Raw genomic sequence first — 16,131 nt, forward strand, 5'->3', positions numbered from 1 at the left:
GTCAGCAACCACATCATGAGGGATATTATGAGACAAAGTTCTCATTGCCTAGTGGCATCTGACCTATTTGACTAGAGCACGATGCTTTCTCACAGGTCCGTGGTGGCGCAGGCATAAGCAAGCCCTTCGTGACTTGCCATTGAAAAACAGTACGGGATCTATCATCAAGCACAGCCCCAGAGCCCAAATGATGAAAACAAGTAACTGTCCCTGCCCTGTGTATGTTATGGTGGCTTTAGCATATACTCCCTCTACTCATGATATACATGTTGGTCCATGTAGCTCTGTGTCATGCCACTCCAGCGCAGCCTCAGAGAGGACTCAAAGTAGTGAAAGCAGATAAACTACCGCACATGTGCGCAGGCTGTGGATGAGGAGCCTGCAAGACTGTCGGTCTAGAACAAGTAGGTAGCAAAAGAACCAAGGGAGGGGACACCATGAAAGGCAGCACTGGGTGTTCCGTGGCACTCTGTCTTGGTTAGGGTTTGACTGCTGTGAACAGACACCATGACCAAGGCAACTCTTACAAGGACAACATTTAATTGGGGCTGGCTTACAGGTTCAGAGGTTCAGTCCATTATCATCAAGGCAGGAGCAGGGCAGCATCCAGGCAGGCATGGTGCAGGAGGAGCTGAGAGTTCTACATCTTCATCTGAAGGCTGCTAGTGGAAGACTGACTTCTAGACTGCTAGGATGAGGGTCTTAAAGCCCATGCCCACAGTGCCACACCCACTCCAACAAGACCACACCTACTCCAACAGGGCCACACCCTCTAATAGTGCCAGTCCCTGGGTCGAGAATTCTGCAAACCGTAACACAACTGTTACATAGAATAAATGGTACTGGTGGTAGGGGCTACTGTATGCTTGGGGAAGAAATAGAATTAAAGATGGGATACAGACACAACATAATATTACCTAGTGTATTTTCCTTCTAAACACAAAGTCTGCTCTGACAGGCTGGCCCAAAGTTCCCAATAAGATATGTGCAAATTATTGATACACAAGAGGACTGAGTAAGAAAATCAAACACATGATGGGGATGAGGGGTATATTCATCTTAGGACAAGAAAAGGAGGCGCACACATGGGTTAGGAATCACTATGGCCTCTAGGGATGGTTGTGACTCTTTCTGTTCACCTGGGAAACTACTACTCCTCGAAGACACTTGGTGGGAGACAGAGACACAGCCTACCTTAGAATTTGGAAATGTGGAGTCCCTCCCCAGCCACCTTTGGTAGCCTGGTGGCAATGACAGGTCTGGCCTCCTTTGTGACAGATATCTGAGCCTTTCTCTCCAGGCTCTTAGAAGGGGTGCTTTTTGTTTCATTGGGACATTTTGCCACAAAGAATCCCAACCCTTATGAGCAAGCATGTGCGTGTGCTCAGATAGAAAATAAATTCCCATGGCTTCTCAACCAGGGTGTACCAACGGGCGGCACTCAGCCAAGGCTGCCCTTGACGGTCCTCTGCTCCCCCTGTTCCCCCTACCTTCCCACTCGTTTCTTTCTCTGGAGCTTTTCGTTTTCAGTACAAATCACAAATATTGTGTTATTTCGCCCATTAATGCCTTAGAATGTTAGCATTCATTAGGGACTCTCTACAAGGACATGGCCCCCATGACAAATACCCCAAGCAGTATCACTGCTCATCTACAGTGAGTAGCACTCAACAGTGCTTGTGACCTCTATTGTCCTCTACCTAAATCATGTGACTCCCACTGGCTGCCCTTGCGTTAGGTCTCTTACAGTTCTTTCCTTCAACAACTGTTCATACCTCCTCATTTGTCTCCGTCCATTGATTTGTTGGTGAAACAGTTCATTTTCCCAGTAGAACCCAATATCCTGGCCATTAATCTCTCTTCTGCTAAAACCAGCCTGAATGGACTTCATTTGGCTGACAGAAAGACGGGCCTTCAGGCCTCAGGTTCACAGAGGAGGAAATTGAAGTTCAAGGGGGTTAAGAAATGTGTGAACTTTTCAAAGTATCACAGCTGGAGTAGAAATTGAACTCTCTCTCTCTCTTTCTCTCTTTCTCTCTCTCTCTCTCTCTCTCTCTTTCTCTGTGTGTGTGTGTCTGTCTGTCTGTCTGTCTGTCTCTCTGTCTCTATCTCCTTCCTCTCTGTCCTCTCTTTCCTCTCTTCTCTCCCCCCAACTCCTACCCCATTTGCATACCGAAGCCATCAGACTTTTTCTAGTCTCTCCTTTCTCTGTACCTTCCATCCCCTCCTCTCCTCTCTCGTTCCCCCCTCTTCTCTCCTATCCTTTTGCTCCCTCTTTCCCTCTTCCTCTCTCTGTCCTCTCTCCTCTCTCACCTCTCCTTTCCCCTTTGTATACCAAAGTCTTCTGACTTCTCTTAGACACTCCCCCTTTCTCCTCTTCCCCCTCCAATCTCACTTCTCCCACATCTGTATACTGATGTCACCAGGCTTCTTCTAATCATTTCCCACAATTCCAAGCTCACTTTAGCAGTGGCAAGGCCAGGGTCAGAGACTTTGCATTCTCACTGTAGCATAGCAACTGCATCTGTTCAACCAGGATCATCCTGGACCCTCCAGCAGAGAACTGGAGAAGGGCCTGGTCGGTGAGCACTGGCTTTACAGCACCTAGTTACGTTTCCTGCCAGATCACAGGTTCAGATGTGGGTACAAATAAATGTGTCTCATTCAAATGTCTTTATCAAAAGTCCAGCCTAGACCAGCCCTAGCACCTAGGAACTTGCTAGAAGACACCTTGGCTCTTCTAAATCTGACACTCTAGCAACATTTACTCTGGGCTACCACATCCCTGTTCTTTACAGATAGCACTCTGCCAAACTTCTCATCCATGGATTCACATAATCTCTCCCGTGATGAATAGAGGCAGACACTTGGCTCCTTGTGCCTGCTGGCCCCTGTCACATGTCCCCCAGCTGGGCAGTAGCTATCGAGTCTTCCCCAGGGCACGACTGGGCATCAGACTAGGACTTGAGGAGGCCCAGATCATCTGGTCATCGGTGGCCTGCCCTCCGTGTGTTCTTGGATCACTGCTCAGACTCATCTCTGCGACCGGATTATAAGGCCTTTGGGGACACAAATTAAAACTGCGGGACCATTCTTTGAAAGGCACCATCTGTTGCTCTTCTCTGATACTTTCCTGAACAGAGGGATGCTCTTCAATCATTTCACACTTCTCTTCTTGACCAGCTCGGATTTCTCCCTCCAAACTTCTCACCAAGAAGAAATGAGCAGATTTCCCCCCATGTTGTGTCATATAACAGCTATCCGGCAAGCGCACACATGCATGCACACACAGACTCCCTTCCCTCCAGTACTTTCCCTTCGAGAAGTTAATGAAATTCTCCCATAGCAGCTAACCCCACAGACGCAGATTTCACACTGGGCATCGGACATAGAAACACTGGACATTTCTGGGAAGGGTTGATCCCATACTGTTTGGACTTAGTATTTAGAGTTTGTGTAGGGTCGTGTCTTATCCATGACATCGCTCCATTTCGTTAAGTGGAAAGGAACTGTATTACCGGAGTTACAAAAACAAGCTGTTCTTTAACAGAGGCGGTTATCTGAGCCCAGACCCTCCTTCTTGGAGCCTGAAGAGGTAGGCTGGTGGAGGGGGGAGGGATGGGAGGATGGGGGGGGGAAACTGTGGTCTTTACAAAGTGAGCAAGCAGAGTGATGCATGTGCCAAGGTGCCTGGCCTCAGAGAACAATAAAAGGAAACTCTTTTATCCCCCACCTTTCCCAGTTTTCTCCATTTCTTTCAGAGCTGTCACGGGCTCTTAACATGATATAAGGAGGCGCCCGAGGATCATTTGCTTCTCTTGGCATGGGAACAGTGAAAGTCTCTGTTTGCCATCAATCTTCCCTCTCTCCCTCACTCCTTCTCACCAGGCTCCAGAGTGAAAAACGAGACCGTTCCAATCTCACATTGCTAAACCATAACTAATTATTATTAGATCGGTTTTCGCCTTCTCCCAGCCCAAACGTCAAAAGCAGAAGTCTTAATTTACTAGCTCCAGGAAGGTCTCTAGCCGGGGTGGGGAGGGGATGGGATGCTTCCAGAGACAATTCAAGTTTAACTGGCTATGTGAGAGGGCCAGAGAGAAGATGGCTTGGAGGTTGGGAGCGCAGATGCTCCCCTAGAAGATCTAGTTCGATTCCTAGCACCCGTGTGGCAGTTCACACCCATCTGAAACTCCAGTTCTAAGAGATCCCACTCCCCCTTCTGGTGAGTATGGGTGCTGCATGCATGTGGTATATACATGCACAAGGCTGGGGAAAAAAAGCATCAGGTGAATAAATAAATCTTTTACAAAAAGATGTCCAAGTCAACGAGGGCACATGGAGGGACCCATGACTCCAGCTGCAAATGTAGCAGAGGATGGCCTTATCTGGCATGAGTGGGCATAAATGGGAGGGGAGGCCCTTGGTTCTGGGAAGGCTCGATGCCTCGGCATAGGAGAATGCTAGGGAGGTGAGGCAGAAGTGGGTAGGTGGGTGGAGGAACACCCTCACAGAAGCAGGGGGAGGGGGATGGGATAGGGGGTTTGCCGAGGGGGAACCTGGAAAGAGGGGGGGGAACAAATGTAAATAAATAAAATAACCAATAATTTAAAAATGATATTCAGTAAGGGGAATGCCAGGTAAAATCACAACATTCTATTTCATGGTCACCAAAATGAACCAAGTTGTCAGTACTGTCACTTCACAGAGTCGTATGCCATCGTCTGGTTAATGTGGGAAAAGAGAGACATTTTGTCTCGACCTTAGTTCTGTTGAATGGAGGCTGTTTGGTAAGCTCTGAGATATCACGGCATGAAATTGACACTAGAGCTTGGTGTCAGCTGCAGCGCCCCTCAGAACTGTCCCAAGCACATCCAAAATCCATTAAATTCATGGTCGTGACGTAGATATTCCCATTCTACAGCTGAGAAACCCAAGGTGTAGACGTTCTGGTTAACTTATACAAGCCAAGCATAAGACAAAATGACTTACATCCAGACCGCTATTCCCAAACACTACAGGGTGTTTGGTTGGTCTGTTGTTGTTGTTGTTATGGTGGTGGTGGTGGTGGTGGTGGTGGTGGTGGTGGTGGTGGTGGTGGTGGTGGTGGTGGTGGCGGCGGTGGTTGTTAAAATAGGATCCCACTACATAACCTGGCTGGTCTGGAATTTAAGATCCTCCTACCTCAGCCTCTGAAGTGATAGGATTATAGACATGCAGTGCTATGTCTGCCTGAGGCCCTGTGACACTCTGGGTCACACTGGGGCAGCAGACATCGAACAGAGCTTAGAGCTTGGAGCTGAAGTAGGCTGTGCTATGACTCTCAAAGGTTGCCCCAGTGACTCACTCTGACATGCCTACCCCCAAAGGCCCACACCTGCCCTAAACAACACCACTAATTGGGGGAACATGTGTTCAACACATGAGCCTTCGAGGGACATTTTACATTCCAGCCATAAAGGACATTAAACTCCAAAGTGTTCCACAAATGCGGTCTTTATAATACTGGTTCAGAAAGACATTAAGCACTTTGAAAAATGAAAGAACCAAAATAAAAAAAAAAAACCTTTTTGAAGAATAAATAGCCGAGGAGATGTCTCAGAGGTTAAGAGCACCCATTCTTCTAAACTTTAAGATCTAAAGGATCCAGGTTTGGTGCCCAGCATCAAAGGTCGATGGCTCACTGATGATATCCATTACTCCAGGTCCGTGGCATCTGACACTCTTTCCTGACCTATGTGGGCACACACAGTTACACACTCAAACAAGGCACATGCACAAACACATAAACAAGAATACATCTTAAGAAACCTTTTCTTTAAAATGGAGCCAAATGTCATGACAAAAGACCTCTTGTGTCTATTATCTACACCAGGGAGGTGACAAAATGCAGACATGGCCACATCGACTGCCGTTTGGTCCAGTGAGGACCGGTTTCCTGGCACACCACCGTGCCCTGTTGTTTATAATGGGCTCCAGGAGTCAGGCAGATGAAGTATATAGTCTACATGGCGGGTAAAGCCTAAAATCTCAGCCTTTTCTGCTCTGTACAGAAAAAGTGTGCTAGCCCCTGACCTAGGCGCATGGAAACAATCATGCTTAAGGAATGACAACCGAGGAGTGACTTACAGCTCCCACAGCCGGGCCTCCCTTGCTGATGGAATAACGACACTTCTTTCATTTGGCACTGGTCGTGCATGTGGCTTCCTGGCTGGGAGAGGTCATGTAAATGAGCAATTTTACCCCTGAAATGGTTAAGTGGGAACTTCCCAAACCTTGACTGCATCGTCTCCTCTCTGAACACCGAGACAATAAACAAAGAGGTGCTCTCTGCGACGCGGTGCTATGCTGGCCGGCTCAGGCAGCGCAGAGACAAGGTGGGTTTGCGTCTACGGTTTGTTCACTCTATTACTTCTGGGCCTGAGCCGTGGTGTGTATCACAGCGGGGTAAGTGTGGTGGAGAGCAACAGCTCACTTGGGGCCAGAAGAGAAAAGGGAGGAAGGAGACAGTGTGCCTCCACAACCCCCTTCATGCTGATCTAAAACCACAGCCGGGCCTTCCGTCTATGGGGCCAGGTCTCCCGGTTGGGTTTGTGCCCTTAGTAGCACCATATGGTGGAACTAACCCTTCAGCTACGTTTCTTGCTCTCCAGACCCAGCCTGGGCACTGCCCCTGGGTAGCTGCATACTAGCCTGGGACGTTGTCATGGTGACCCCTTTTCTGAAGCAGTTCACTGTGATTTCCTAGAACTCGCTTCCTTTGATATAAATCAAACAAACATGACTGGAAAATAGAGAAAATGAATTATACTCGAATCCTTGAGAGCCAGGGGGTTGTGATTCTTGTTCTGGGCAGGACAGGCAAAGGACCCTGAGACCCAAGGAGCCCTTGGGATATGAGGAGTATGAGTAGATTGAATGAGAACTGTCCCTCGTGGGCTCATGTATTTCACACATGAGGGGAAACATTGATTGAACGACTTCCCATATATTTGCAGCGATGGGTGGTAAAAGATGTCTTACTTGAAGGGAAGACTAATAGTGAGATCTGGACGCTAATGGCTGCACTAATTAAATCCTCCTCCAGAACTGAGATATGAAGACATTTTTCCCAGAGCAGTGTCGGCCTATCTCTACCACTTCAGGAACGCGTCATATCAAACACCAGAAGAAACATGGGTTCCACCCAGTTGCTCACATTATTCATTAAGCAGTGTCAACATTGAAACAAGTTAGCCTTCATTCAACTCTTGAGCCCAGAGTAAGGGGCAGGATCCTTTCTTACCAATGCTGCCCGCACATGCTGGAGACTGATTGGTGGTGCCTTCTGTCCCCTTGTCCAGAGAAGTCATGGTTTATTGACAACTAAGACTGCTCATGATTCATTCTGCAGTGGCCTGGGATGTTCAAACTCAGCTTAGAGATGGTGAATCATGTGTAGGCACAAAATGTGTTTGGCAGCTTCCACTTCTGCCCTTGGCTGGGCTGCACCGGGCAGCTAGTGCTGAACTGGAGAGGCAGAGCCTGGGCTCTGGGGAGCTTCCCAGCAGCAACTCTATCCCACGGCATCCGCATTGATGGACTCCAATTGTTGCCCGACCTCCACTGCAGTGCTCACTGGAGTTCTAGAGATATCGGTAACCATAAGTTCAGGCTTTGGGCTGCAGGAGCTTACAGGAGTCCTGCAGTTTTGCTACGGGATTCTTCGGCTCTGGTCCTGAGACTAAAGGTCTGCGGAGGGTACAGAACAGACCTCAGCAGCCATTTTGGGCTCCACCATCACGTGTTTGTGTGGCCTGTAACACGTAACATGACTACGCTTTGAAAAACTGAAAAGCTGAGTTGCTTCCCCTACCTAAAAAAGGCATTTTTTTTGTGAACAATAGAACGTTTGATTCGTGATAATAACACCTGGCAATCCAGACAGACAAATGGGTAGACCTGGGAAGAGGGCCCACAGGCAGGCTCATGAAAGGGTGCCAAGGTCACTCAGTATAGAAATGCACCTCCTGTCTTCGCCGAATGGCAGTGGAACGTTCCATATGGGAAGGAACTGAGCACCCAGCATACCTTCTGTCAAATTGGAGAATTTACTTCAGAACCGATGCCTGAGCATGCAACCAAAAGTCACGAAGTTCCCAGAAGTAAACACAAGGGTGTAACGTTGCAACCTTACAGGAGGGACGGGAAGACCAGGAGCCTGTTAATAAATGTGCTAAGTCAAATTTCACCAAGATCTTCAAAACCTCTGCTTTCTACGGGTCACTGTTTTAAAAATAACAACAATATGAAATGCTGGACCAGCAAGGTAGACCAGTAAGCAGACACCCACTGCCAAGCGTGATGACCTGAGTCTGACCCCTGGGACCAGCATGGTGGAAAGAGAGAACTGATTCTTGCACACTGCCTCCTGACTATTTTTAAAAGATCATAGATCATATTTTTTATAAGAAATGGAAAAGCAAGTCACAAGAATTGGCTGGGGTGACCCTGTGTGTTGGCACAGAGCAGAGAAACAGAGTACCCCAGCACTGCAGTGGGCACTAGCACCCTTCGTAGCTAATCTTAGGAAGAATGATGTGTTCGATACACACTCACTGTGTGATCCAGCAACCTCGCTCCTAAATATTTATTCCAGGACCATGAAAACACTTCTATACAAAGACTTGTCCAGAGAGTTGATTAAAACTTTCCTCAGAATAGCCAGAAGCTAAAATCAGCCTAAATGACCACCCACAGCCAAGAGCAAACATCAGGTTGCTTCGAGAGACTTCTCCAGGGAAGCATGAGAAAGCATCTATTCACCGCCCCCCCCCCAAAGAAAACCGAAGGCAGACCAAGCAATCATTCTACAGATCAAAGCAATGAACTTATTGGGGTCACCTACAGGAGTTACTTACAGAAGCAGGGAAAACTCAAGGCAGATCTCCAAAAGCCTAGTTCATCGTGGGTGATGCATGGACGCTGAGCCCCTGGAGCTCTGCACGGGGTTAGAGCAGTCCTCTTCTGTAACCTTGGGAGGGGCCGGTGAATCCTGTTCTATTCAGCTTTCCTGTTCTTGTGACTTTCGTTTACTTCCTGGGTTACCTCTCCCCAGGAGAGAATGCACAAGCTCACAGGAAGTTGATGCACCTTCCAGGGAAGTTGTAGCAATGGTTAGAATTCTACACAGCAGTCCACAGGAGCAAAGCACACCTTCACAGCAATGAGGGAAAAAAGACCCAGACCATGAACAGCATGTCCATGGTGACTCCATCTATGCGGAATTCCATATTTCACCCTTTAGTGGTGGCAGAGAGCAATCCATGGGTCCTGAGAAGAGGCATGGTTAGAACACAACCTAAAATTGTATGACAGACTGTTTGGAGGGATAGCACTCTCCCCATTGTCTTAGGGTTTCCATTGCTATGAAGAGACCATGACCACAGCAAGTCTTACAAAGGACAATGTTTAATTGAGGCTGGCTTACAGATTCAGAGGTTCAGTCATGAACAACATGGCAGGCAGACACCGTGCTGGAGAAGGAGCGGAGAGTTCTGCATCTTGATCTGAAGGTCACTAGGAGAAGACTAACTTCCAGGCATCTAGGAGGAGGGTGTCCAAGCTCACCCCCACAGTGACACACTTCCTCTAACAAGGCCACACCTACTCCAACAAGAAGGCCATACCTTCTAGTAATGCTACTCCCTGGGACAAGCATGCTCAAACGGCCACATTCTACTCCTTGGTCCCCATAAGCTTATTCAAATATAAGTGTCTATGAGGGCCATACCTAGTCATAGCACAGTGCAAAATACATTTAGTCCAACTTCAAACGTCCTGTAGTCTAAAGCAGTCTCAACAGCATTAAAACTCCAAAGTTCAAAGTCTTTTCCCAGATTCATCCAGTCACTTAACCGTAATCCCCTATAAAGTCAAAATCAAAAGGCAAATCACAATACTGCCGACATCACACGATATACATTACCATTCCAAAATGGGGGAACACCGGACCAAAGCAAGACCAAAAACCAGCTGGGCAAACTCCAGACTCTGCATCTCCGTGTCTGATGTAAAAGTGGTCTTCAGATCTCCAACTCCTTTCATGTTTGTGGACTGCAGCAAACTTCTTTCTCTTGGACTGGTTCCACTCCCTGTTAGCAGCTTTCCTTTGGGGTTAAAGGTGCACATCACCAGGCCTGGACCTAGGCTTTTCTCTCGTGGGAACCTGCTCTGTACTCAAGTGGTCTTGAACTCAGGGAACTGCTTGCCTCTGTCTTCTGGAATTAAAAGCTTGTACTATCGTGCCTGGACCTAAGCCTTTCATGGTCACTGTGCCTCAAGATTTGGATCAAAAGCAAGCATCTTCCATATCTGGATTGTAGTTCATTCCAGATTAAAAGTCCAAGTGAAAACAATAACCAAGTAATAATGATGTCTAACATGATATAACTGTCCTTGTTCAATGGTGGACACATAACACTAGGCTTAGCTGGGTGGGATCTTGTCCCCAAGTCACCATTTCCTTATGTTTGTCTCCCTTTGTTTCTCTCCTTGGACACAGGATTAGGCTCTCCTTCCCTTCCTGTGTTCCTTCTACTACTTGCACCATACATTTTTGTTTTTGTTTTCGTTTTCTTTTTAAGCTTGCTACACTTGATCATGAGAGTGAGCCAGAGGACGAGATCTATGCTGGGCTTTTCTGAGACTTGCTTTATCAGTGCAATTAATTGAAGTTTCAGACAAGGGCAAAAAGCAGCCACATTTTCACCAAAATATTACAATAGTCTCTACCACATACTAAAATTCTTCTCCCCTGAAACCTCTACAGCCAGGATACAGTTCAAATCACCCTCAGCACCACTGTCTCCTATATTCCTACAAGGATGGCCCATTAGGCCTCCACTTAAAGCATCCCACTGCTTTCCAAATCCAAAGTCCCCAAATCCACATTCCTCCAAACAGAAACACTGTCAGGGCTATCGCATTAACACCACTGTCCCTGGTACTAACTTCTGTCTTAGGGTTTCCATTGCCAAGAAAAGACACCATGACCAAGGCAACTCTTATAAGGGACAACATTTAATTGGGGCTGGCTTACAGGTTCAGTCTATCGTCATCATAGCAGGAAGCACGGCAGTGTCCAGGCAGACACTGTGCTAGAGAAGGAGCTGAGAGTTCTGCATCTTGATCTGAAGGCCACTAGGAGAAAATTGACTTCCCGGCAGCAAGGAGGGGGGTGTCCATGCCCATCTCCACAGAGACAGACTTTCTCCAACAAGGCCATACCTCCTAATAGTGCCACTCCCTGGGCCAAGCATATTCAAATCACCATACCTGTTCAGTATTGGACACACACACACACACACACACACACACACACACACACACACAATCAAATGAGAGTGAATAAATCGAAATATCGTAAAGTGCATGCCATCAGGCAAAATATTTAGAATGTGAATAGTTAAAACCTACAGTGTTTACGCTTTAATGGATACAGATGCTGAGTGCAGACACCAGTCATGTCCTAACCACAGGACCCTGAGCAGGTTTGCAACGTTGCAGAAGTAAGACCTTCCTCACAAAGCTTCAGAGACAGACATCAGTGTTTAGAGCTGCACCGAACGGGCACTGAGCATTTGCAGCTAGGGTGTGATGTCACGGCTGAGGGCCACATCAGTTTCACCTGTCCCTCTACTCACACACCGCAAGTGGAAAACACTGTGGGACCGTGAGGAGGAAACACATTCTGAGCAGCTGAGCAGCGAAGGGTCCGAGAGCTACATATGCTCTCCCTCATGGCTGACTGGGTGCTGCAGCTCCTTGCTAACTGGCCAGCACAGCACCGGGAGACAAGGCTAGACTGCACAGCACTGACCCCAGAAGAGGCCCAAAATCAAAGCATGCTTTCTAATGAGCACTGTGGTGAGACTGTGCGTGTGTAGGCTGGAGCACTGGGAACTGGGGATCATCCCTGGTCTTTTCTGGCTTCTGATGACCATGTCACATTCAGTCTCCCATAATTAGGAACGGAGGGAATGGACATAAACAGAGGCACGGCCATATTCATCTTACCTTAACCAAGTACCTGCATTCCCGGGACTTCAGCCCTACCTCTGGATCCCCATGTTCATGAACATTGGTTGCTTCACCCTTTCCACTGCTGACACCCAACTCTTAGCAGGAATTGTTCTTTTATTTAGCAGATGACAGTGCAGTGTTTTAAGCAGAAAATCAAGACAGCAACTAAGAGCAGAACGACTTATGTGGATGGCATGATTGTGTGGATGGCATGATTGTGTGGATGGTGTGTGGATGGTGTGATCATGTGGATGGCGTGATCATGTGGATGGTGTAATCATATGGATGGTGTGATCGTGTGGATAGTGTGATCCTATAGATGGTGTGTGGATGGTGTGATCATGTGGATGGTGTGATCATGTGGATGGTGTAATCATATGGATGGAGTGATCGTGTGGATAGTGTGATCCTATAGATGGTGTGTGGATGGTGTGATCATGTGGATGGCATGATCATGTGGATGGTGTAATCATATGGATGGTGTGATCATGTGGATGGTGTGATCCTATAGATGGTGTGTGGATGGTGTGATCATGTGGATGGCATGATCATGTGGATGGTGTAATCATATGGATGGTGTGATCGTGTGGATAGTGTGATCCTATAGATGGTGTGTGGATGGTGTGATCATGTGGATGGTGTAATCATATGGATGGTGTGATCGTGTGGATGGTGTAATCATATGGATGGAGTGATCGTGTGGATGGTGTAATCATATGGATGGAGTGATCGTGTGGATAGTGTGATCCTATAGATGGTGTGTGGATGGTGTGATCATGTGGATGGTGTAAACATATGGATGGAGTGATCATGTGGATGGTGTGATCCTATAGATGGTGTGTGGATGGTGTGATCATGTGGATGGCGTGATCGTGTGGATGGTGTAATCATATGGATGGTGTGATCGTGTGGATGGTGTGATCCTATAGATGGTGTGTGAATGGTGTGATCGTGTGGATGGTGTGAACGTGCGGATGGTGTGATCGTGTGGACGGTGTGATCATCTATAGCTCCCGTGTGAAACTGCACACAGCCATTTCTCACAGGATACCTTTTCTGCTAGAATGACCATCTGATGAGGATACCTGTAAAAAAGAGAGGCAGAGAAAACAAAGGGAGAAATATCATCATGCAGGGAAGAATAATGTCTGGGGTCCCTTGAAGTTCCTGTACCTCTATAATATGAGACGATTTCCTCCAACTGTCTCTTCGTTTTTGAAAGACTTTAGGGCTAAATGACGTTTCCTAAGCCTTAGACTCAAACACATGGGCAATTCTCTCTCTACCCATTCGGCCCCCAGGCGTCTGTCACAATGCCAAGTGCTCGTTTGCTATACCACAGGAAATAACTTAATGCAACACGTTTGTTTCACTTCCCGTGCCATGTTCTGACTCCATTTTCTTTAAAACCCTCCTCCTTCCCCTTCTTTGGCTCTACCTGCCGGCTTGGGTAGAATCTGGAGTGAGCTTCAGCTGGCCCCTGGTGAGGAAGGCACACGGAGAGCAGGGGGTCTTCATTTCAGAGGACAGGGATTCCTGGTGTCATTGGGCAGACAGCCTTAGGAAGACAGGATTCAGCTGTGTCTCAGCCCAGGCAAGCTGCTGTCCAGATCGCCATGACCCAGAGAGCAGGTAAACAGTAGACATCCATTCCCCATGTCTCTAAGCTTGCTGGCTGACTTAGTGTCTGGTGAGGCTCCCACATGGTGGAAAGAAAAGGTAAGGTCAGGGCAGATCTGTGGGGTCTCCTAGGAGAATGTGTCCCCTGTGTGAGCCCTGCTCACCCTCACATACTCCCAAGAATCTTTGAAGGCTACAGCTCCACAGGTGGTCTCCTGCAGGTTAGGGTGTCATAGGTTCCCTTCCAGTAGCTGTGTCGAGAGTAACTTAAGGGAGAGAGAGCTTCCTCAGACCTCCTCAGGGGGTGGAGAGAGTGACTGCTGAGGGACGAGAGGGCAGCAGCAACGGCAATCCGAAGCAGTTCTCACATTGCTTCTGCGTCAGGATTCCCACACCAGGGAATGCTTCCTTTCCACACCGTGAATCTAATCAGGACAATCTCCAACGGGGATACTCAGATCCACCTCTCAGGTGAGTCTAAGTCAATCGACTTGACCGTGATCACCAATCCTAACAGCTGAGTATAGACAAATCTGGGGACATGGACCCTCATCCTATTAGCAGTTTGGCCCATTAGCAGTGGCTTCAATCGGTGTGGCCTTCTCTGCTCTTCCATTGTCCCATCAGGCCTTAGATAGGGTTTTACTGCTGTGAAGAGACACCATGACCAAGGCAACTCTTGTAAGGACAACATTTAATTGGGCCTGGCTTACAGGTTCAGAGGTTCAATCCATTATCATCAAGGTGGAAACATGGCAGAATCCAGGCAGGCCTGGTGCAGGAGGAGCTGAGACTTCCACATCTTCATCTAAGGCTGCTAGCAGAATACTGCTTACAGGCAGCTAGGATGAGGACCTTAAAGGCCACACCTACAGTGACACACCCACTCCAACGAAGCCACACCTTTAATAGTGCCACCCCCTGGGCCAAGCCTATACAAACCATTGCACATTAGTACTCTATGTCCCTCAGAGTTCACACAAAGCCCAATGCTCAGCTAAGGTAGGTAAATTCTTTAACATTAGCTGGGCATTTTTGCCCGTTGGAGTATCACTCTGGATGACAAGCTAGACTGTTGGTAGAACATGAAATTGCCCCTTGGCACTCATGCCTAAGACAAGGACTGCATAGATGTGGCCTGGTGCTGGATCCCCAGAGGTTTCCCCCAATCCCTCCTCCATGTCATCAGCTCTAAGGCATGAGTCCCCGAGTCCCATCTCCACATCCTGATCCCATTTCTCCCCACTGTCCTTCCCTGTCTGTGGCTGAGCCCCGAGGTTCCCACCCCAGTCTCCAACTCATGATGATCGGACTTAACATTGGAACTTTACGCTGGTGTGAAAAGTGAAACACACTCGTCAGAACTGAAGGCTAATCTTGACTTCACCTTTCGGCTCATGAGCTGTCTGAAGACTCTGGGTAGCCGCATACAGCATAGGGCCTCGGGCAGCCACGTAGCCCTGCAAGGAAGTAACTCACGCTCTACAGCTCTGGTCTTCCCGGCACCCTGGAAACAAAGATCCAACATTTCAATAATGACATGAGATATCCTCAGTTATAAACTAGGGTTTGGGCCAGGCGCTCTGTCGATGAGGTGGGATGAACAAAGTGCATGTTTGGCTATAGGAAGCTGGCACCTTGAGCTGAGTTCGTGCTCTCCCATCTTATGCCAAGAATCACTTGTAGTCACCATTCTTACTACTCATTGTCTTATATCTTGTGGAAACCACATCCAAAGTAATCAAGAACCAAACAAGTTTACGTTTTCTCAAGGAAAGAAAACAGACAAACAGTATCCCCCCCAAGCAGACAATGTTGCTCTCTTGTTACCCTGGGCGAACACCAACTTCCATCCACTCACCCCTGTATCATCTCATTTAATGCCTCACAGCTGTGGCTGGAAGCAGAGGCTCTTCAGCCTCCTCGGCGGACAGAACTGAGGTTGAGGTAAGGGGCAGGGGGTTGGGGTGGAAAGCCAGTCTATGGGTTCACGGGCTCGCGTCTCCGCTAGACGTGGCCCTGTTCTGCTTTCGCCTGATTCTAGCTTCCCATGAAAAAGCCATTACAAAGGCTGTCCGCAGGAACAGTCTAGGAGCCAAAGTTTAGAGAAAGCAAAATCCAACGACCGACCAACTGTTCCTGGCCGCTTGCCTGGGTGAAGCAGATGCCTCCCATTGGGCAGCAGAGTGTTTGTGACTGCAGAGGAGGCTCAGGCACATCTGTGGCTTGGCTGTCTGCAGGATGTCCTCGAGTGGCCTCCTGGCAACAGCACTGCCCCGCCGGGTCACGGCTTCCTCAGCGATGCGATGGGTCCATCAGAAGAGAAAACCCAAGGTTCCCCTTCTTGGTGACCATCTGCTCACTCACTTTTAAACCATAATAATCCAAAAGTCCTCTCTCCCGGCCTGGATTTGGGGACAGTGTACAGTTTTGGTTGGGGGTGAAAGT

At 48.1% G+C, this 16,131-nt stretch overlaps 1 long non-coding RNA gene across 1 annotated transcript; it reads right to left on the reverse strand.

The window, feature by feature from the left end:
- Positions 1-8,909: 8,909 nt before the first annotated feature.
- Positions 8,910-15,965, reverse strand: LOC102553206 (uncharacterized). The gene is made up of 3 exons (XR_010059347.1): positions 15,545-15,965; positions 13,502-15,190; positions 8,910-13,148 (listed from the first exon to the last, which is right to left on the reverse strand). It is a non-coding gene; the product is annotated as an uncharacterized LOC102553206 (long non-coding RNA).
- Positions 15,966-16,131: the final 166 nt, after the last annotated feature.

This window comes from Rattus norvegicus, chromosome 17 (genome assembly GCF_036323735.1).
Source record: "Rattus norvegicus strain BN/NHsdMcwi chromosome 17, GRCr8, whole genome shotgun sequence".
Taxonomy (NCBI): domain Eukaryota; kingdom Metazoa; phylum Chordata; class Mammalia; order Rodentia; family Muridae; genus Rattus; species Rattus norvegicus.